We start from the raw sequence: 22,133 nt of genomic DNA, 5'->3' as shown, positions 1-22,133 counted from the left end.
ACACGTCCCTACTTCGATGTTGAACGTCGAAGTAGGGCGCTATTCCCATCCGCTCATGGGGTTAGCGACTTTGACGTCTCGCCGCCTAACGTCGATTTCAACTTCGAAATAGCGCCCAACACGTGTAGACGTGCCGGGCGCTATTTCGAAGTTACTGCCGCTACTTCGAAGTAGCGTGCACGTGTAGACGCAGCCCTAGTGTTCTAGTGTAGGCGTAACTATAGTGTTTCAGAGTTTTACCACCAAACTTTTTTAATTTTTTTTGTGTGTATCCACTTGGGATGGCAGGTGAGGGAAGAAGGCAGCTGAATAATTTAGTAAGGCAATAGCACTTGGGTTAGATTTTAATCATTATTATTGAAGGAGGGATCAATAAATCACTGTGTTTTTGTCTAGTGTTTTGTTCTTTCCCTTAGGGAACCTGTCCTTCACTCAAAAACTGTTGTGTGACATGTTTTATGAGTTAAAATGGAGATATAATAAGAAATGACATTTACTGCAATCTTCCTATGACATAATGCTGAAACAGCTCAATAGAACAATGAATAAAACTAGAGATCAATAAGGATGATTGATGTTAGTTTGCACTTTCACTTTCTTGTCCATAGCTAGGGCTGGGAGAAACAGTTCAGTACAAAGGAGAACTTTATCACCTTTCCTCCCCAAAAAAGCCCTTTGCTTTTTTCAAGAGCAAAACCACCTATCGGCTCATTTTCTGCCTGTTTTCGTTGGAAGGATGGCTTTTATGGTTAAGGCATTTGAGAAGTTTTGTGTGATCTGGATTCAGTTCCTTTCTTTGCTACAGACTTTTAGTGAGACTCTAGATTATAAGCAGAACAATCCCATTTGAGTCAGTGTGACTATTTGTACTATTGTTCTCTGGCAAGAGAATTATGCCTCAGTTCTCCACGTGTAAACTGTGTGGGGGAAATAGCACTTAACTTTTTCTAGCTTTTATATCTGGGTGATCTATTTAAATATAAGCTTTTCAGGATAGGAACCTATAAGGTGGTTCCATTCATACATAGCCCACTGAGGCCCCAGTCTCAATTACATATTGATTTCACTTCTTCAGATTCCCAAATTCAAGGGCAATGTCTGTTCCCAGGGTGAAGCCCAAAATATCATTTAAAAATCCTAGCTTACTGAGTTGCATAGACTGAGGTTGCAGAGAGAATAGGTTTGAAAAATATTTGAATGCATTACCAAACCCTGGAATATTGGGCTGAATCCTAGAACTGTTCTTGAGTGGTGGATATTTTTATAGTCTTGTGTCTCTTTATAGATGATAAGGCTTTCACTATATTCAGAAATGGCACGTTAAGACCCGTTAAGAGGCATCCAAACCTTAGAAATGCCTTAAGCTGGATATGCTTGCTGATTTGTTACTGTCATAGTTCTTCCATAATTATCCATATGTGCAGAAATGTTTAGAATATGCTTGTAATTCTCATGCTAATCATAAGCTGTTGCAAAGCTCATTTTTCATAACTGGGATCATGCCATGTTTATTGGGTTTGATGAGTTGTTTGTTCTGGATTGATGCACTGCAGTTTTGCTCAGTTTCACATTTGAATTACAAATGGATTTGGGGATGTTACTTTTTTAAAGTTAGCATTCATTTCTGGTAGCATAACAAGCATAATTTTGACTGAAATCAACTGATATAAGTAGGTACAAGCATAACCCTTTTTACTGTAAATATTGATCATTTATTTCACGTGAATAAAAGGAATAGAATTTTTGCAGACTTCTACGTATTGCTCAAGTGGCTAAATGGCAAGAAAATTTTCTCATTCTTTTATCTGAAAATCTCCAGTGTCACCATATCTAAATTTGTTCCATGCAAGAGGACTAACTTTTCTTTTTCTCTAAGTTTAGGTTTTTATTAGATATTTTCATGAAAGCCAAACTGGAACTGGGTGTCCAAATCCCTTAAAATTAATGAAGCTGGGCATTCAAATTCCAAAAGCTGCTTTGAAAAATCTCACCTCTAATATTTAATGTTGATTTCCAAATAGCTATCGGACATATGCATGGTGGATTCTAAAGCCAGTGCACTTCATTGGTCACTAGAGAACTGTACAAGTAGATAACGAGAAAATGAAAACCTATATATATATATATATATATATATATATATATATATATATATATATATATATCCTAATCATTCAAGCATTTGAAAACCCACATTTCTAGAGATGGAGGTTGGCCTTGTGGTTTAGTCATCTGGCTGCCACTTCCAAGATCATTTCCAGTCTTAGATCTGGTAAAACTTCTGTGGCTTCTTTTTACTAGCAGAAAAATATGTTCTTCACTCAAGTTAATTAGCATCAGGTAAACTGGTTATAAAGCCAATACAGATTGTAGTTTTCACACAAGCTAGCAGATGGAGGCAAACCCTAGGTTTCCCACAGTCTTCAGCTTGACCCGCAAAACTGTGTTAAACTATGAACTGCCTGTCTTCACTAGGACTTTAACTTGTGATATCTTACTCAATTTATTAACACACTTGCATCAATTCACCATTTGGGAAATGGGAATCATTAGTGCAATAATTTATTATTCCTTTCTCCCATCTTGTTATGTCTAGTTAGATGGTAACTCCTGTCAGGTATCATCTGTCTCTTACTCAACTTACTTAAACCCTTTTATTCTGAGTGGAGCATAGGTCATATACAAGCCTTCTCCACTTCACTCCGTCTTGGGATAAAACTTCTAGCTGACTCCAGAAGCAGCCCAATTATTGTCCTTCAATCTCAGTACATCTTTTCCATGTTGTCCGAGGTCTTCATTTTTTGCATTTTCCTTGTGGGTTCCATTTGAGAGCTTGACAGACGATAGATGATGTCTTTCTGAGTGTGGCCTAGCCACCCCCACTTTCTTCTCTTGATCTTGTCCTGCTCTGTTACAAAGCTCTTCATTTATGACAAAGTCTTGCCATTTGATATGAAGGATGCACCTCAGGCATCTGTTTTTGAATTTCTGTAGCTTGTGATTTGAAGACATTCTAGTACATCAGGTCTTCCATCCATACAAGAGCACTCTCTTCACATTTGTGTTGAAGATCTACACTTTCATCTTCACAGATATTACTTGTGAATTCCATAAGGGATGGAGAGTCTTGAATACAGCTCTTGCTTTCCCTATCCTGGCATTGCGATCCTTACCTGTTCCTCTGCCTCTGCCCATAACACTCCCCAAGTAGGTGAACTGCTCCACATCTTCCAGGTCATCCTCTCCCAGTGTGATGGTGTTGTTGTTGGACTCGCTGATCCTCATGGTCTTGGTCTTTCCCTTGTTAATACTTGTTCAGTCACTGAAGCAGTTTTGTCTAGTGTTGTGAACTTTTCTTCCATGCTTTCACGTTGGTGTGAAAGGAGGGCAAAATTGTCAGCAAAATCAATGTCCTTTAGCTGTTTGAGAAGTGTCCACTGAATGTCTCGTTGATGGCCATCTGTTGTCCTGTTCATTATCCAGTCCATTGTGATCAAGAACAGGAAAGATGACAATAAGTAGTAAGAGGCAGATCTATTCAGGACCTGTCTCTTACTACAGCTGATTTTTTTCAAAGACTTCTAAGTGAGTTATTTGACCAAACCTTATTGAAAGTGTACAAGAACTGTTCACCTTGTTATGTTGACTGCATATAGACAGAACGTAGAATACTTTTTCAGAAGGTTGCAATGTTGCAGTCTCTTAAAATTTGGAACCTTAACACACAAGGACCAGAGAGAGAGAGAACGAGCCCTCTCCCTTCTTATCTTGTTCTTATCTTGTGCTAAACATGGTTATTATCTTGTGCTAGATGTAGTCTTTGTAGGGTGACAGCTGCTACACCTAGATCACATGCCTTTCTATGGAGCATCCTACTCTTCAAGCAGGACCAAGAAGAAAAATCAGAAAATTGAAAGCAGTAACATATGATTTTAAGGCAATTTGCAGTGTAACACTTACCTAATTTAAGTCAGTTGCCTTTGAAAAATTCTATCTATGTATTGGTATAGTGGCTAGCTAAATGGTGTCCCAACTATAACAGCTGCTTTTAAACCAGGTATGATGTATGAGGACAAAGGTTCTGATTCACTCACAATAATGCTCTAAGCAATGGCTCAATTTTCGAATTAAAATCAAACCAAATGTTTTTCTGGGGTTTTGAAATGTCTTTTAATTCTAGTTTGTGGGACAGAATAAGAAATGACAATGTCCTGTGCCTCAGTGTCTGCTCTTGTTGGGTTTCTAGCTGTGCCCAAAAGCCGAAGTATCAATCATTTTATAAGAGCCTGTTCTTACAAGATTGCCAGAGTGATTTTTTTTGCATATTCAAGTACTGAATAGTTCAATCAAACATCCTTTAATGTTAATTCAAAACCTGAACCTCATGTATGACCCTTACATTTAACTCGTGCTCTGTGAATAGCAAGGATATATTGCATAATTTAATGTGGGAAACAATGCAGAATCCTATATTTTAGCAATGCAAGAAGACTTGTTACTTAACCCCTTCCTTCTCTGAAGTACATACTCAAGTGCTCAGTGTTTTATTTATCCTTTGTATACCTGAGTGTCACAATGTGGTGAAAAGATCACAGCGAGCATAGTACTCTGGCACAGAAGAAATGATGACTAACAGTGATTATCCTTTTGACTCTGATATTGTTATTTTATTAAAATCATTACAGGGAATGTGACCAGCATGAAAAACAGGAACTCAGACCACAATGCAATTCAGTAACTGAAGAGATTTTAAAGATCAGCTCACTTCCAAGGACTTTTAAGTTGGTAGAAAAGTACAGTCAGTAGTGAATACATTTAGTCTCTTTCCTCTCCCCACTCCCCTCACAAATGTCTATCTAGAAATAGAACAAAAATCTTTCAGACTGTGTGTTTAGCCATTTAAATACATTCCTGTTTTCTTCCTTTCTCTCTATTTTGGTTTGGAAACTGTTTCTGGTTGGAGAAGGAGGTTGGGATTAGGAAACACTCTGGGGTGGAGGTGAAGAGATAAATCTGAGGAAGAGACAGGTGCAGGGGGAGAAGTGGGTCTGACTGACCAAGGCTGGGACAACGAGTTGGGAGTTTCACTGAGAATAGAGTTGGAGATCAAGAGGGACTGGGAGTAGAAGCCAGTGGGGGAAAGAAATGGATCAGACAAAGCTGGAAGGGTAGAAGTAGCACTGACTGGGTGAGAGTAGTGGACAGGAAATTGGAGAAGTGACACTTGGAATGTCTGTGTTCAGAAAACAGGATTTGGAATGGTTGAAAGTATTTTGGGGAAGACTTGTTCTGTCACAGAGCATCTGGAGGGGGAGACTAGGACAGATTGCCTGTATAACTCAACACCTTTTTGCCTACACGTTATAAGGAAGACTTTAGTTGGAAAATCACATTCTGATTTTTTTTCTTCAGGACCCAGAGAAATTACAATCTGTACAGACAAAATAAATACAGTTTAGGAGATGAAACAGGCAAAGTAGCTTGGCTAGGGTCACACAGCAGATTAATGAATGAGATTAATAGATGGACAGGTCTGATTCTGTGGCCAGTGACTATTCCACATTTGTTTATTGGGAGGTATCAGCAGTGAGATGCATGTTCCTCAGTGTATCATAGTCTGTCTAGCTATGTCCAGATTACAGCAATTTGCTGACAGAAGTTACTAATGGAAAACATCTCCCAGCAAAACTTCTGTCAACAGATTGTGGCCCAATTGCCATGTGAATCGCAAGAGCGATCTGTGATGTCGACAGAGAGTGGCTGGACTGCCTGGTCACTCTCTCAACAAAACAGCCAACTGAAAGCATAGCAGACAGGGCAGCCTGCTGTCCTGGAAGCCCTGTCTGTCAACAGAAGGCCCTCCAGGTAATCCAGACTGGCTTTCTGCCAAAAGATCTGCCGATAGAGGTGTTATGCCCTATGGGGCATGAGATAAGACTGTTGACAAAAGTGCTGTGTTCTGTTTATTTACGGTTCACAGAATGCTTTGTGAATCTGGATGCTTTCAGGTGTTTGTCAACAAAACCCTCTAATGTAGACATAGCCTCTACGTTTCCACCCAGTTACTATTTTTAAAACAGCCCCCTTTAAAATGCTATTCCATAATTCAGTAGTAAACGTTTCTCAGAGAAGCCCAAAATTGTCATTAAGTCATCAGGGGTCCTAGAAATAACTCAGAAAGAGCTTCAAGTAGAAAGGTTACAACTGTGAAGCAAGATTTGCATCAGCTTATAGGGCCAAGACGAAGGATGAGGAGGTGAAATGCACCCACCTCACAACCCTGCACAGGCTGCCCATGCTGCTGGTCCTGCATTTCATGGAGGTAATAACAGAGTTTCTGCCATTCAGCTGGGAGGGGAGGAGGTGGGAATGAGTGAAGCTCTGATGTCTGGAGTTGTAAGCTGGCTGATAGGAGCCAGTGAGGAGGGGTACATAAGCTGTGAATGGTATAGGGCAGTAGCAAAAACCTTCCTTGCTGATTTGTGTGTGTGGTGGGGGTGGGGGAGGTGAAACAGAAGGAGAGCATGTATAATTCTGTCATAAGTCTTTTTCCTGGAGTGGCATTGCCATATATCATCCCTTTCCATGGGCTCATTTCTGCAAAGTACATGTTTGTGTTACCATAATGTGTACGAGTCCTAGACATCAACCAGCACATCATTGGGCAAGGTGCTACACAAGCACAGAACACAAAACTGGTCCCTTCCCCAGGGGGCTTTTAACCTAAGCAAAAAGCCAGACACACCAGAGCTGTGTCTACACTAGCGCCTTCATTTCGGAAGGGGCATGGTAGTGAGTGAGGTCGGAAGATGCTAATGAGGCACCACCATGAATGTGCAGTGCCTCATTAACATGATGGTGGCTGCGGTGATTCGAAAGTGCCACTTTTGAATCGCATGCTGCCCATGTAGACAGGGGCCTTTCAAAAGGACCTCCCAGTCTTTGAAAGCCCCTTCATCCTAACACCAGATAGGAAGAAGGGGCTTTAGAAGTCCGGGGGTCCTTTCGAAAGTCTCCCTCTACACAGGGGCACGTGATTCAAAAGTGGCACTTTCAAATTGCTGCAGCCACCATTATGCTAATGAGGCACTGCTCATTCATGGCAGCGCCTCGTTAGCATCTTCCAACCGCCTTCATTACCATGCCCCTTAGGGGCTAGTGTAGACACAGCTCAGAGGTATGCATGTACAGTTATAGATCTATATCTTATATTACTTTTGCTACTGAGGCCTAATCCTGTGAGGCACTGTATGAATTCCTTTGAGGGGAGACATGGCTGGGGGCCTTACTTTTATTTTAAAGCTTGCCTCCATATATAAAACCTCTCCAGCTCCCTAGCTTTCCCTAATGTTCTCTCTCCCCTCCAAATACCATTTGCTTCTGAGTTACAGGGGAAAGACTCTTTAAAGTCACATCAAAATGTAATAGTGAGTCAAGTGTTTTTTCATCTGAGGTATAATCTGTTGCAATTGTACTGGTGCAAAATGAAGAAGGCTGTGCATGCAGGTGCTTTCCAACCACAGCCCATCCTCCACAGCCTGATGAAGAAAGCAGTCTTACATTTTGCAGGTTAATAGCCCAGGTGGTTTTATCCCTGATTGGCAGCTTCAGGAGCTGACATTTTGTGCTAATGACACATTATTGTTGGAGCTGAAGTTCTCCAGAATAAAGTTGTGACTGTGGTATCAATTTTCTTATATATATGACATATCAAGTCATGCCAGTGCTGTCAGTGCATCAAGGTAGGGTGGAGTGGCCCAAGAAAGCCACCATTTTTGCTCTGTCTGCAAGCAGCCCCGGTGAGGAGGAGATAGGGACAGCTAAGGCAGCCTTCCACATGGATAAATCTCCTCTGGTCACAGTTGTGTATCTTCTGTTGTAGTTGTTTGTCCTGATGTAGTTTATGGCACAGTCCTGGCCACACCCTGGGTGAGTTGCTATTACTATTGACTATTTGTCTTGTTGAGCACAGTAGCACTTAGGGCCCAATAGAGAATGGGACCCTGAGTTAGGCACTGAACAAGAACATATTGGGAGACCACCTCTGCCCTGACGTTCTTACAGCCTAAATAAAAGGTTATTAAATGACAAATATGACTTGCTACACCACAGTAAATCTGGAGGACTCTGGAGGTACTTCAACACGGGTTGCTGAAGGCAGAAATCAGCATATGTAACCAGACTGTCGCAGCATCTCTTGATCCCGCTCAAATTGTGACCCTGGCTGCAGTCAGACTGTTTGCCTCATGCTCCCTGCTGCAAACTGGTGGGGAAGAAAGGTAGGGTAGAAGAGCAGCAGGGAGAAGAATGAAGCCCACCTAGCTGCTATCGCTCTCTCTCTCTCTCTCTCACACACACACACACACACACACAAAAGGATGATATTTCAAGCTACTTCCTAACTGTGGAATGAATGGCTCTAACTGGAAAGCACCTAGAACATCCTGAGTTTTATCATCATCTAAATTAATACATATGAATGCCTAATAGAGATAAGGTGGATGAAGTACTATCTTTTATTTGGCACAACAGAAATATATCCAATAAGGTATTACCTCACCTACCTTGTCTCACAGATATTCAGGGACCAACATGGCTACTCTAATGAAGTGCTGCCGTGCATAGGCAGCACTTCATTAAGCAAATTGCCCCCTGCGGCAATTTTGAAATTTTAAACTTCGAAGTACTGGCACGTATCTAGCTGCGGCACTCCCGCCGGTACTTTGAAGTGCTGGGTCGGCTTCAAAGTCCCCTTACTCCTCACCCGGTACTTGGAAGTATCGGTGGGTGTGCCACAGCTAGACACATCCTGGTACTTGGAAGTTTAAAACTTCAAAGTTGTTGTGGGGTGGGAGGAGGAATTTGCTTGGCAGAACTTCATTAGTAAACTCCTAACACCCTAATTACCATCCTTCTTTTGAAGGGAGGTGGTAGTGTAGACAAGCCCATAATGGATGAATGACCATCAAAAGACCCGTATCAAAGACACTGTGATATAATTAAGCCAGTGGCTGCCGCTAGCATAAGTATAGTTATGAGAAGAGAGGTTCCAAAGTTACAGTGAAATATGAGTGTTTGAGGTAGGTTTCTTGAAGATTTGGGATTTGATGAATATAAGATGCACCCAAACTCAGGGCAGCTTTTTCACGCCACTCTAATGCAAAACAAGAGTAATTCCACTGAAGTTGAAGAGAATTACAGCTACAGAATCTTCTGGCTTCATTTGGAAGCTGTATTAATTGGTTATTTTATTGTCCAGATCATGGACATAGAAGAACAAAACACAACTATAATCTTCCCTACAGCCTGGAACAGTACAGGTGTGCGTGAAAATCCTGGTTTTATACACATCAAGGGGCACAGGATTTCACCCCTGCAGCTTTCCTCTTTTTTAATTAGTTGTCAATCCAAGAGAGGACTTTCTCTCTTATCTCATGATAACTTACTTTACTTAAGAGCCTTGGTGAAGGACCTTGTCAAAGACTTTCTGGAGATCTAAGTACTCTGTGTCTATCGGATCCCCCTTGTCCACATGCTTTTTGACCTCCATCAAGGAACTCCAGTAGATTAGTCTAACCCTAACCCTTTTCAGAAATCATGTTGACTTTTCCCCAACAAATTATGTTCATCTGCATGTCTGACAATTTTAATCTTCACTAAAGTTTCAACTAATTTGACCGGTACTGACATCAGACTTACCAACCTGTAACTGCAAGTATTACCTCTAGACTCCTTTTTAAATATTGGCATCACATTAGCTATCTGCCAGCCATTAGGTACAGAAGCTGATTTAAAGGATAAGTTACAAACCACAGTTAATAGTTCTGTTTCACATCTGAGTTGTTTCAGAACTCGTGGATGAATGCTAGTTGGTCCCAGTGACTTGTTACTATTAAGTTAATCAAAACAAACAAAACAGTCAAGTAGCAGTTTAAAGACTAACAAAATAATATATTGGGTGATGAGCTTTTGCAGGATACAGACTAACACAGCTATTTCTATCACTATTAAGTTTATCAATTTGTTCAAAAACCTTCTCTGATGACACCTCAATCTGTGACAATCCCTCAGATTTGTCACCTAAAAATGGCTCAGGTTTGGTATCTCCTTAGCATCCTCAGCTGTGAAGACTGAAGCAAAGAATTCATTTAATTTCTATCCAATGGCCTTATCATCTTTGAGTGCTCCCTTAGCGTCATAATTATTCAGTGATCCCGTTGGTTGTTTACCAGACTTCCTGCCTGTGATGTACTTGAACATGTTGGTATTATTTTTTGAGTTTTTGGCTAACTGTTCTTCAAACTCCTTTTTGGCTTTTCTTACTATAGTTTTACACTTAACTTGACAGTTGCTTCCTTTCTGTTCTCCTCACTGGAATTTAATTTCCACTTTTTAAACTATGCCTTTTTATCTCACACCGCTTTTTGCCAGGTTGTTAAACCATGGTGGCACTTTTTGGTACTCTTACTGTGTTTATTAATTTGGGGTATACATTTAAGTTGGGTCTCAATTATGGTGTCTTTGAAAAGTTTCCATGCCGATTGCAGGGATTTTACTTTTTGGCACTGTACCCTTTAAATTTCTGTTTAACTAACCATCTCATTTTTGTGTAGTTCTCCTTTCTGAAATTAAGTGCCATATTGTTGGGTTGCTGAGGTGGTTTTCGTACCACAGGGATGTTAAATTTTACATTGCGGTCACTGTTTCCTAGTGGTCCAGTTATATTTACCTCTTGCACCAGAACCTGTGCTCCACTTAAGAATAACTCTAGAATTGCCTGTCCCCTTGAGGCTTCCAGACCCAGGTCCTTCGAGAAGCAGACATTTGAGGTATAAAGAAATTTTATGTCTGTGTCTCATCCTGAGGTGATGTGTACCAGTCAATATGGGGATAGTTGAAATTCCCCATTATTATTGAGTTTTTATTTTGATATCTTCTCCAATCTCCCTTAGTGTTTCATAATCACTTTCACTGTCCTGGTCATGTGGTCAGTAATATATTCCTACTGCTATTCATATTTTTAGAGCATTGCATTACTATCCATAGAGACTCTATGGAACATTTTAGTTCATTTAAGACTTCTACTTCATTTGATTCTTTGCTTTCCTTCACTTATAGTGCCACTCCCCCACCAAAACAATTTGTTCTGTCCTTCCTATATATTTTGTACTTTGGTATGACTGTATCCCATTGATTGTCCTCAGTCCACAAGTTTCTATGATGACTATTATATCAATATCCTCCTTTTATACAAGGCACTCCAGTTCAACCAAATTCAGAGCTGCTACAAATTATATGTCATGATTTTAATTCAGAAAGATTAAGTTTTCAAAGCCCAGAGGAATCTTTACATATTTATGTATGTATGTTGTATCCAAACATTATTTACAAACCTAAAATTTTCTTCAATGCATACGTTAAACAAAGTTATTTCTGGAGAAACTATACATCACAGGTAAATGACTGATAAATCCAAATGTGCAATGAAGGTTTTGGAAAAGTTTCAGTGAATCGGTTAATTACAGTTGTGAAGAGAAGGAAGAAGAAATACAGCAAAATCTATATGATAGTCATTAAATGCTTCTACACTGTGTCCTAAAGAACTTCTTTACTAGGAAATCCTTATAACCGTAAATCTCAATCTTTCAAAACACTTAAGCATGTGCTTAACTTCACTCAGTATAACGTACTGAGGTATTGACTTCAGTGACTTGTTTCTAAAGTTAGGCTTTGGTTCAACCAGACATTATGTGCTCAATGCATGAATCATTGGATTAAATGATATTTTCTCTCTTTTGTACGAAGGTCAGACTAGACAAGCAATGAGCAATAAATGACCCACAGTCCTGTCCCCCTGTTAGTCCCATCCCCCGATGCTTTATTTACCTGTAGGTCTGCGCGTATTGCTACTTGCAGTTCCTGTTGGCAGCTCTTTTCTGTTCCTGACCAATGGGAGCTGTGCATAGCATATCCTGCCCCATCATTTCTGAGAAGTATAGCTAGTATGCTGTCACTACAAACCATCTTTATCTTAAAGCTGCTCTCCATCTACAAGCCCTAAATGCCTTCCCTAGTGTAGCTCCATCCAAGAGGTACATTTGGTACAGAGTAAGTCTATTGAGGGAAAGGACAGTCCAAGGGCTAGAGCACAACCAGGCCTCCTCTACCGCAGAGTTCTTGTGTAACCATGGGCAAGTCACTTAATACCTTCATTTCCCATCTGTAAAATGGGAATAATAACATTTTCTTATCTCCCTATGGAGTTGTGAATGTAAGTACATCGGAGATAGTGAGGTGCTTGTATATTCTATTACTGGAGGCCAGAAAGGTACCTTGGAGAAATGTGCAGCCACACCTTAAATCCAGAGACATGTCCTCAGGTTGTTACCACATGACTCTGACAGTTATATGGAACTCAAGATTCTATTATAGTGAGATTTAGAGTGCATGGGTGGGAATGAGAAACATGTTTCAAAATGGGTTCCTTATTGTGAATTAACATTGATACATTTGACTCCAAAAAGAGGGAATATTTTCAGGCGAAATAAATAATACCACACAACCCTAAAACCCACCACCAAAGCAAAATGAAACAAAACAAACAAGAAAAAAAGCTCCTCAAACCCTGTAAGGTGTATAAGTTACCACAAAATTTGAATGCACTGTATTTTTGGGCTACCAAATGTCCCAACACTTTCACATAACCCAGCAGGTCTGGATGATCCTTGCACTTTGGGAAGCTTCTCATGTTCGTATGTAGCCTTACTCAGCCTATGGTGCTGCTATTATTTAGAGGTCTGATGTGATTAATAGAATTTGTGGGCATTCTTTATGACTTGACCATAAGCTGTCCTTCAGGTGATTTTATTCTGCCACCAATGGGATTGATGCATTTACTGAATTTTAGACAATTTGATAATTCCACACCTTTTCTCTTGTAAACTTCTTGCATAAAGTTGATTCATTTTTAATAGTGTGAAGGCATAGGGACAGCTGGGAGAAATAGTCTGCCTAAGACACTTTTACAAAGTGTGTGACTGGGAAAATCATAGAATCCTAGGACTGGAAGGGACCTCGAGAGGCCATCGAGTCCAGCCCCCAGACTAATGGCAGGACCAAGTACTGTCTAAACCATCCCTGATAGACATCTATCTAACCTGTTCTTAAATATCTCCAGCAATGGAGATTCTACAACCTCCCTTGGCAATTTATTCCACTGTTTGACCACCCTGACAGTTAAGAACTTTCTCCTAATGTCCAACCTAAACCTCCCTTGCTGCAGTTTAAGCCCATTGCCTCTTGTTCTATCCTCAGAGGCCAAGAAGGATAAGTTTTCTCCCTTCTCCTTATGACACTCTTTTAGATACCTGAAAACTGCTATCATGTTGTTAACCGGTGGCCGGGTAATGTGCGGTGAGGTACCAACTATGCCCTTGTTACCATCCGAGTCTTTAACTGCTAGAGCGCAGGACTCCTAGCACTCTCACGTATGTCCAGGCTGTGGTAACCAAACAGTTAACGTCTTTTTATTGTGCCGGCTGTGTTGCAATGACAGGGAGTAACAGCAGTCAGGCTCAGCTCTTAACTAGTTACAAGTTTATTTAAGCTACAGTTATAACCGTGTGGTTACAAAAGGCTGTTGTCTACTTCTTATATGCTAGCAGGGTACAGGTGTTAACCATCTAACACAATGATATCTTAATACAACATCTAAGCCGTGTCTACACGTGCACGCTACTTCGAAGTAGCGGCACTAACTTCGAAATAGCGCCCGTCACGGCTACATGTGTTGGGCACTATTTCGATGTTAACATCGATGTTAGGCAGCGAGACGTCGAAGCCATGAGGGGATGGGAATAGCGCCGTACTTCGACGTTCAACATCGAAGTAGGGACCGTGTAGTCGTTGCACGTCCCGCAACTTTGAAATTGCGGGGTCCGCCATGGCGGCCATCAGCTGAGGGGTTGAGAGACGCTCTCTCTCCAGCCCCAGCGGGGCTCTATGGTCACTGTGTGCAGCAGCCCTTAGCCCAGGGCTTCCGGCTGCTGCTGCTGCAGCTGGGGATCTATGCTGCATGCACAGGGTCTGCAACCAGTTGTCGGCTCTGTGGATCTTGTGTTGTTTAGTGCAACTGTGTCTGGGAGGGGCCCTTTAAGGGAGCGGCTTGCTGTTGAGTCCGCCCTGTGACCCTGTCTGCAGCTGTGCCTTGCACCCTTATTTCGATGTGTGCTACTTTGGTGTGTAGACGTTCTCTCGCAGCGCCTATTTTGATGTGGTGCTGCGCAACGTCGATGTTGAACATCGACGTTGGCAGCCCTGGAGGACGTGTAGACGTTATTCATCGAAATAGCCTATTTCGATGTCGCCACATCGAAATAGGCTACTTTGATGTAGGCTTCACGTGTAGACATAGCCCTAGTTACAGAGCTCTAATTCTTTATCTGTGTACACAAAAAAGGAGACCTTAATGTGGGTGTATCTTACCCTACTTGTGTTTCTTGGTACCAGTGTAGCCAAGCCAGATCGGTCTCTCAATTCTGCGGAAAGACGAATACGAGGTTGGGAGTCCCCAGTTGCGGACCTTGGGAGGCAATCACCTGACCCGACCAGCAGGTAGTTGGTGGGAATGCACTCAGAGTCAGAGTGCTGCTGGGCCCATCTTTATACCCCTTAGGTCATGTAGTCTCTTTCTTATCTATGGTGCCAGAGCATACTGGTCTGTCTTTTGTGACTCCAGTTTTTACAAGGGCAATTCTTACTTAATTTGCACTTGTAAGACAGGAGATAAAGAAATTGGGAGTACAGGACATTCTTTTAAAAGGGCAGAGATTTCTCTTATGGGATAGCTGTGTGGGCATCAAATCTATCAATGCCAGCTGGGGTAATTCCCTGAGCCCCCCCTTATTGACAGTTAGCCTGCTTGCCCTCTATCTGTGTTTTCTGTTTCTCAGGGTCACGATGAGCCAGCACATCTGGGCCTCAGTGAGAGACATCAAAGACTGTGCTGTTTAACTGCTGTTCAGTGCCCTGTGTGCTCTGAGGCACCTTAGAAGGGAGGCAAAAGCTGGTCTGTAGTGGGGAGATTTTGTCTGGTTACACATTTCTCCCCTCAGTCTTCTCTTTTCCAAACTGAACAATCCCAATTCTTTCAGCCTTTCTTGATAGGTCACATTCTCTAGACCTTTAATCATTCTTGTGTCTCTTTTCTGGACCCTCTCTAATTTCTCCACACCTTTCTTGAACTGCGGTGCCCAGAACTGGACACAATACTCCAGCTGAGGCCTAACCAGCACAGAGTACAGCTAAAGAATTACTTCTTGTGTCTTGTTCACAACACACCTGTTAATGCATCCCAGAATCATGCTGGCTTTTTTGGCAACAGCATCACGCTGTTGACTCATATTTAGCTTGTGGTCCACTATAACCCCTAGATCCCTTTCTGCTGCTAGTAATTCCACATATACAACATATATTGTTGACTCCACAACACAAATGATACAGACATCAATATATGAAAATAAAGGGAATTCTTGTTGATTAGGATTGTTTTTATCATATTGGTGCCCAAAGGGATCCCAAATGTAAACACACAGTGAGAGATGATCCCTTCCTCAAAGACCTGAACAGAGAGATAGTGGGAGGTGGTGCTTAGCAGGTGAATGGTAGAGATAGGACTAGAAGCCAGATCTCCCGCTTCCCCATCCAATGGTCTGTCCACTAGAGCACAATGCCTATTGAACTTTTCATAACTCCCTCTGAAGCCTTCACAGCTGGCCTCCAGCCTGCCAAGGGATCCATCCAAAATGGGACTTACAGCTGTACAGTCAGCTTCCATTTGGTGTCAGTGGATGATTATACAGGTTTTCCCTCCTAAATCCTATTATGATGAGGCGATGGAGGCCTCAGACACCTGCCCTTATCTTTGCCAGGGTAAAACAAACAGTCACAATAAGAGAGACAATAACTCTCCTAAAAGTAGCTTTTGTCTATGACGCATGTGGGATAAACAGCTATAAAGGTATGTGAGAGAGGATTTATTGCTGCTTGCCTGGCATGGTCAGGAGAACTTACTAATGCCTGGGTTAGTTGTATGTGTAACAATAGCCAGCAGGGATAGCATTTGTAATGCTGACCCACATCAGTTGGCTGGGATCAAGAAGTAAGTTTCTACTTTTTGCTATTCCTGCATATCTCTGTGGTAATGCACCCAACTCCACTGATGAAAAGGCCTGTGCCAACTGACTTCAGTAGCAGCCTAGTGACCAGTTGAGGGGCTAGACCATAAAATTTAACACACCCAAAAGCTGTTGGAGGGGCTGTGTGCATGTACCAAGACATTATATATATATATATGTATTATTTCCTATAACCTCTGTGGTGGGATGTGGTCACAAAAGATCTCTGGAGTTGTTCCCCCACCCGTGTGTGCTGATCAGGCCACTGACATGTGCCTTCTTGCTCTCTGGGACTTTTCACCACCCTGTCCTGCTGAGCCATATTGTCAGGTCTCCTTCAGCCAAGGCACAGAGGTGGGCTTGCTGCCCCCCTTGCAGAGCAGTGCAGACAATGGTTAAGCACAGCTCTGGGTAGATGCAGTTCTAGGTCACTGCACCCAGGAAAACAACCTCCAGAAGGGATTAATCCCCAAATAAATCCATCTGTCTTTGTAATAAATATTTGCACAAGCAGGGCTCATTAGGTAAGCTCCCTTTATCAGTGAAAAGGGGAGATGCACTGTGGTAGTCCTCCCCCTTTAATAACAATTTACACTGGGGTAGATTGTAAACAGAAGAGCTTTTATTAAGCAAAGCAGTAAGATTGAAATGAGTATAAATTAAAAAACAAACAAACAGGCAAATAAGGATGAATTACCAAATTAAAAACAAAACAAAACAAAAGGATAAAAATGCATTGTTAGTTTATTCCACTAAGAATCTAGTTTACATGTGCGTTCTCATCTTAAATAGCTGTTCTAGTATCAGGAGAAAGCCTCAGATCAGAAAAGGTTTTATTCTGATCTCTGTCTCCAAAACACTGTAAAGCTTTTCTGTTTTTCCTTAGTCTGTGTCAGGTAATTTCCAAGGCAGGCTGAAGACAAAGATGGTGGAATCCCAGGGCCATCTTTATACCATTCCCCCATGGAGAGAATTCACTCCAAGATGGAGATTCTCACATGAGTGAATCATCTGTCCCTGTACTTTTTAGGCAATTCACCATTGCCTACTTGCTGGACCGAACATAGAGTTCTTTGCATGTGAATTGGACCTCACTGTCAGTTAAGTGCTGCTAGCTCCTGACAAGCCATATTACCATATTAGTGCAGCCACACCTGCTGTTGGGGTCTTCACAGAGACAGGCATTTGGAACAGAAATATGCAAACAATACTTATAACTTTAACAACAAAAATGATTCATTCACAAAAATGGGATTTACAGATCCAAACAATTATACCATTGAAAATGATAGATTGCAAAAGATATTTTGGCCAAAGCATTCCTGAGTTATGCCTGAGTTATGTATATTTATATTCATAACTCCATTTCCATTAAGCCTGGGGAGTCTGCCACAACCTGATTCCCCAGTCAGGTGTCTGCCAACCTTTCTTCAAGAAACCATACATAAAGAAGGAAAAAAATCACACTCAGATCTTAAATATAACAACACAAGTGCTGTTTCTGCACAGAGCTATTTTTACATCAACAAAGATTCAGTAGCGAGGCAAAAGTCGTGGTATTCATTTCCTAGGTTTTTTTTTTTTGTTTTAAGAAAACAAAGTGTTTTAACTTATGCCATTTCAAAAGTACAGAAGATGATAAAAACCATGAATGCTAAACATGTTTCCAAACTCATTAGAAACCCTCCGTTAGGGTCACCCTAACACATACCAAAAAGATGAAAGTGGGTCTTTGCCCACGAAAGCTTGAGCTCCAAAATATCTGTTAGTCTATAATGTGCCACAGGACTTGTTGTTTTTGAAGATACAGAATAACATGACTTCCTCTCTGATACTTGTCACCAAAAAGACGAGGCCTCACCTTTTAGTGATATATTCGAACTTGCTTTTTTTTTTTTTTTTTTAACTCTTGGAATATATCTTCACTGAAAATCTAAATAAATAAAAGAAAGAAAAATCCCTGGCTGCAAGTCTCAGAGCCTGGGTCAATCTATTCAGGCTTTTTAGGTTTGTACCACAAGGGTGAAAACAGACGCATAGATATTTGGACTCTGGTTGTATCCTGGGTGCTGAGGCTCAAACATCTACACTGCAATTTTGAGTCCCATAGGATGAAGTCTGTTAGCCTGAATCAGTTGAACTCAGCTCTGAGCCTCACAGCCATGGAACTTTTTTCCAGTGCAAATGCACCCTCTAACACACACAACTTGGCTCCCATAACTCCTTGTCTAGTTCTTCCCCTATCAGGCCTCATCAAGCATATACATTGAAAGAGGCAGCAAACCAATGACCTGACTTCCTCTTCTGAGTCCCTGATGTAAGCCTTAGAACCATCTGTAACAGAAAACCTAGCTTCAGGAACACTGAGTTTAGGAAATAAATCTTCACAAACTCCTTAATCATTGTGATTCTGTCATCTGGAACTTTATGAGCTAGCTAGCTATCAGGAGTCAATCATAGCTTCTCTGTTATCAGCAAGCCTCAGTGTCCTAGCAGCTGTAAACCAGCATAGCTCCATTGGTTTCAGGGTAGCCTTTGAAGGTTTATACTAGCTGAAGTTCTAACCCTGAATTTAGAAAACAAATTTTTGTGTGTCACTGGACTTCAAACAGCAGAGACTCTAGAACTGGTAGACGACCACATTGTGCTACGTGGAAAATGGGAGGTATTAAAATATATCAATGTAAAACATATGAAACTTGTGAGCAGCAGCGCTGACAGATGCTGGGGACAAGGTGAGAATGATGCCTGACTCTCTGTCCCAGAAGGGGTGGGGCCATTGGTAGAAGGGCAGGGCTTGGGGCAGTCAGTCCTACCCCTCCCCACTCCCTCTGAGCCACTCATGGAATAGGGCACAGAACTTTGTGGCTTCTCGAAGGGGCCTGGAGTTTTGATCACAGCGGCAGCTGGAGCTCCCGTCCCCTTAGAAATGCCTTGCCCAGGGGCAATTGCCCCATTCATCCCCATTGATGGGCCTACTTGTGAGTCATTTTAAGGTTTTTATTTAGTTTACATACAGCTCTGCTGTGCTATTGTCACTGTCGCGTTTTCCTTTTGGACAAGTATCAGAGGGATAGTTAAGTTAGTCTGTATCTTCAAAAACAACAGCAATTAATGTGGAGTTTTGAACATCAAGAAAGGAGAAAGCAGGTCAGTTTAGCCAGGGACATAAATCAGAAACCTGTAAGACATCACTTCAATCTCCCTGGACACTCACTAACAGATTTAAAAGGAGCAATTCTACAATAAAAAAAACTTCAAAAACAGACTCTAAAGAGAAACTGCAGAGCTGCAATTCATTTGCAAATTTGACACCATCAACCAACCATTGAACAGAGACTGGGAGTGGTTGGCCCAATTACAAAAGCAGTGTCTCTGCTCTTGATGTTCATACCTCCACATTAGCTACTGATAATAGGTCACATCCTCCCTGACTGAACTGACTTGATTTCTCCTCTATTGATATTCACAGCTCCACATCAACTACTGATAATGGGCCAGGGCCACATCCTCCGTGACTGAACAGACCTTGTCAGCTCTGGCCTCCCTTTGACTGAGACTCCCCCCGGTTTTCATAAACCAATATATTTAAACCCTTTTCTGGAACCCCCGCCACCATGCATCTGACAAAGCATGTCTTTGCCCAAGAAAGCTTATGCTCCAAAATATCTGTTAGTCAATAGGGTGCCAGAGGACTTCTTGTTCCTCTTGGACAAGTCACTTTTTTGCTTCTTTTATTTCTTTGTGTGTTTCTTTCCATCTTTTCTGGCCTTGTTAACGTATCTTGAGTTAGTTTTATGCCAAGAAGCACATAATTTGTGGCTAATAAAAGGAAATCCTACTGTACTGGAATGTATATCAGTAAAACTTAAAGCTTTATTAGCAAGGACTCTATATTGCTCTATAAAATAATTGCTAAATGTTTCATAAGACAGTCTAAAAATCCTGTATATTATATTAAAGCACTGCTGAGGACTAAAACCTCTATTTCTGGCAAGATACATGCAATCAGGTTTGCTTTCCACCTGTCCGGGCAGTGGGGGGTGTGGTGGCTTTTTTTTAACTCATGTTTTTGAGACAGTGTAAAAGGCTATGTGACAAAATTCATTTAGCGGAATGTACAATGGGGAAGAAGATACAAAAAGGAAATCATTAAAAAGGCATTCTAAAATTCCAATCCCCTGTGATTTTTTTCCTCTTTTCTCCCTTTACATTACCTGCAGTAATAGTCCCTCAGAATACTTGTTTACTGCCTGCTATGGTATGTGATTTTCTTGACAAGTGAGTTGTTCTGACTTGGCTGAGGGTGTATCTAGGGACTTGAACATTCTGAAGCTGTCTGACTTTGTTATGTACCAAACAAGTTTAGACTGTAGCATGGCAAATTAAATGGAATTAAAAAGCATTTCACATTTGAAATATGCATATAACAATGCCGTAGTAATACAGTTTTCCTACCTCGAGGCCTGATTTATACATTGTTTTGTTTCTTTGTTTTTAAACCAGGGGTTTGACTGGATTGGCTGCATTGCAGTGGGAGCCCCTAGAAGGATTTCTGGCTGATTATCCAGAATTCTTCCTGAAGCAGAATTTCCACTAATCTTCCATTCAGAGCTCCGCTTTCCTTACCCTGCCTGTTCTCCTGCTGGCTGAAGGCACTGCTGTACCTGGCCTTACCCTTTCTTGGGTAGCTAGTGAACCGTGAACCCTAGTGTCATGGTTCCTGCCTCCTCTTCAAATTGCCTATTATCCTTTTCTGAGTGATTAAAAAACCTGCCTCTAGTTGCTGGTTTAAAATCCTTTTAATGAGAGGGTGGGGGAAATATTTCAAGAATATCTTTGTTCTGCGATGTATGGGACTGAGAAGAAATCTCTGCTATGCAAAGCAGCATTCCAGTGTGTGGGTAGGGAGAGCACAGAAGTGACCTTTTCATTTGTTTCCTCACTAACTGAAAAGAAGGGAAAAGATAAAACCAAAGAGAAAAGGAAAGGGGATAGGAGGGAAGGAGGTGGGAGACAGTCAAGTAGGGAAATAGTTTCCCAAGAGTCATTAAGGGCTGGATTGTTACTGTATTTCTGCTCCAAGGAAGAGGCTGTGAGTAGATTCTCAGACCCAGCAGCGGAACAGAAATGAACAGAAAATGGATCAAAACTTCTCCCCTAATGTGTCTTCCTCTTGATGGGATCACTGACATATAGGGGAGGGAAGATCCCTGGCTCCTGCCTGCTGGCTCACAGGTACTATTGGATGAGTAACAATATGAGGTCAGTCTCAGGTGGACTCCTAAAAGAACCTTCCTCCCCTGCATGACTGAATAGTATGTAGCAACCTAGCCCTGATAACCAGATTCTGGTGCCTTGCTGTGATGTTTCTGCAGTGAGCATTTGGGATCAATGTAACTAGCCAAGGAGGAAAGTATTATTTAGCCTGTCTTCCAGTGTCAACACACTCTCAAATAGCAGCTCAGTTCTGTAGTCTTGTGAGCCAGCTTTCCAGTGAGCAAATATTGGAAGCAGAGCCCAAGTGTAACTTGATGTGTACCTTGGTTCATATACATGCACATATGTCTTGGAACAGAGGCAGTTACAAACAGCATGCAGACAGCCCTCTTCCCCAGAAATCTCAATCCTGATAACATTGCGTGATTTCCAGGAAGCAGTCCTGTGCCAAATTACTTCCAAATACAGAGAATAAAACTGAGACTAAATTCATTGCTGTCTGTCACAGTTTCTCCCACAGGCTAATTGGAAAACTAAACTGACAACAGGAAACACAGCTTGCACTACTGCTTGCATGCTTAAAAAATAAAAACAAGACGGATTTATAGATTATGTAACTGTGACCATGGTTGCTGGAGGACCCCCAGAGATTGTTCAACCACAGCAAATTTCAATGAATGGGGCAGATGATCCAAAAATCTAGATGGCAGAACAAGGAGAAATGATCTGAAGTTACAG

Source organism: Carettochelys insculpta, chromosome 1, assembly GCF_033958435.1.
Source record: "Carettochelys insculpta isolate YL-2023 chromosome 1, ASM3395843v1, whole genome shotgun sequence".
Taxonomy (NCBI): domain Eukaryota; kingdom Metazoa; phylum Chordata; order Testudines; family Carettochelyidae; genus Carettochelys; species Carettochelys insculpta.
This window is presented reverse-complemented; position numbering follows the sequence as displayed.